Source organism: Penaeus monodon, unplaced genomic scaffold (genome assembly GCF_015228065.2).
Source record: "Penaeus monodon isolate SGIC_2016 unplaced genomic scaffold, NSTDA_Pmon_1 PmonScaffold_8175, whole genome shotgun sequence".
NCBI classification, from domain to species: Eukaryota; Metazoa; Arthropoda; class Malacostraca; order Decapoda; family Penaeidae; genus Penaeus; species Penaeus monodon.
This window is the reverse complement of record NW_023663410.1, coordinates 1-2,500: the sequence shown is the minus strand read 5'-3', so window position 1 is coordinate 2,500 and position 2,500 is coordinate 1.

Sequence of the window (2,500 nt, the reverse complement as noted above, 5' to 3'; positions counted from 1 at the left end):
AAACTGAAGATGGACTTGTTTTATGTGATGAAAAAGAAGTCAAAGATAGATGGAATCAATATTGTTCCAACCTATACAAAAAGAATAAAGATCTAACAGCAACATTAATTAGACTCAATGACAACGAAGATGAACCACCGCCACTGCTAGACGAAGTTATAAAAGCCATAAAAGAAGTAAAGAATAACAAGAGCCCCGGAATAGATGAAATAACAGCAGAACTAATTAAGAATGCTGGCGAAAGTGTTGAATACTTCTTCTACAAACTCTGTACAAAAATATGGAATGAAAGAAAATGGCCAGATGACTGGGTAAAATCAGTCTTTACTCCCATACCTAAAAAAGGTGACGCACTCCAATGCAACAATAACAGGACAATTGCATTAATAAGTCACAGCAGCAAAATTTTGTTGAAAATTATTGCTGAAAGAACTGAAGTTGAAGTTAAGAGAGGAAATTTCAGACGAACAAGCAGGTTTTCGCCCTGGAAAAGGTACCAGAAACCAGATTCTAAATTTAAAATTGATCATAGAGAAAAACGGAGAACATCAAAAAGACCTATACCTGTGTTTCATCGATTATGTGAAAGCTTTTGATACTGTTGATCACGATCATCCTACTGGAATAAAAGCCATGTATGATATGAAGTTTCCAAAAACACATCATCCAACTAATAAAAGCCATGTATGACCAACAACAAGCAGCTGTAAGAACCACTTATGGGTTAACAGAATGGTTCGAAGTCAAACAAGGAGTGCGACAGGTTTGCATTCTGTCTCCGCACCTCTTTAATATATATTCTGAAAAAAATTATGAGAGGTGCTCTAGAGAATTTTGAAGGAACTGTGGATGTTGGAGGATACAAAATATCAAATCTGAGGTACGCCGATGATATAGTTTTGATTGCCAGCAGTATCACTGAACTACAACAACTACTAGTAAAGTTACAGAAGCAAGCGAAAAGGCTGGGTTGTTTCTTAATGCCAAGAAAACTAAGATCATGAAGATTCAAAGATAACCGGCAATGAACAATGATGAACATGTTACAATCAATGGAATGATTGTGGAAAATGTGAAAGAGTTCACTTATCTTGGAGCTGTTTTAACTAATACATATGATGATTCACCGGAGATAAAAAGAAGAATTACCATTGCCAAAAACGCCACAATTGCTCTCAATAACATCTGGAAAGACCGAAGCATTACCTTACGGACAAAGCTGAGGTTATTGAACTCATTTGTTTTCCCAATTGCATCATATGGTTCTGAGTGTTGGGTGCTGAAGTAGATAGACAAGAAAAGATCAATAGTTTTGAAATGTGGTGTTACAGACGAGTACTACGTATTTACGGACAGAGAAGAAGAGCATACCGTTATTGATGATGATATATATATATGTGTGTGTGTGTGTGTGTGTGTGTGTGTTGTGTGGTGTGTTTTGTGTGTGTGTGTGTGTGTGTGTGTGTGTGTTTATATATATATATATATATATATATATATATATATATATATATATATATATATATATATATATATATATATATATATATATATATATGATTTTGATATTACCCGGTCCCGATACACTCACGTTAACAACATACTTTATAATCGCAATAATCATGATATCCATATTAATTAAAACAGAAGAAGAAAAGTAGAAACACTATCGGCAATAGAAACAGTATATATACATATTTTTTTTATTTGTTAGTGCAGGTTTACAGTCTTGCAGACTTTATTGCTATAGCATCCTGGAACAGCGTCCAATAAACCGGGCAGTTAAAGTGATGAGTCTGCTTCATACACGTGCAGGAGCGAAAGAAATGCTAGAGCGTTATGTTATTGATTTTTTCTTTTTCTTTTCGGCATTAGTTAATTCTCAACTGAGATAGCTTTAACTAGAGATATTAATGTCGCTCCACGAGCTTCATATTTTAAATTCCAAAATGATTATATAAAACTACGTTTCCAACAAATAATTCTCCTTGTGCTACACGCGTATTGCGTAACACGAATAATGCGATTCCTTTTTGTCGTATACCTTATACTAAATTAATTATTAGAATTTCTTCATAGGATGCAGTAGATATGAAAGTATTTTCTAAATTTATCTATTTCCTCTGCTTTACCTTTTATACTTACTGCATTTTCCTAACAATTTTGATATAGTTCCCAAAATTAAAATACATCCGATCTTTGCTTGGTCTTGCTTTTCTTCACGTTAACTAAAATCACTAATATTTCGAATATATATTCACTGTTTCTTAAGTCTTTATAATCCTTTTATATCTATCTATCTATCTATCTATCTATCTATATATTCTATATTTCCAATTTCTGGAGTACTTCTCTTTTAAATCTCATAATTCCTTATCTTCCTTTCATCATTCTTTACCCTTCTGACGGTGATCCTCGATCTTTATCATCCTCAGTTTAAGTAACCCCAATCTCATCATCGCCCAGCTCAGCATGCTATTACTTAGTCGATATCATTTTT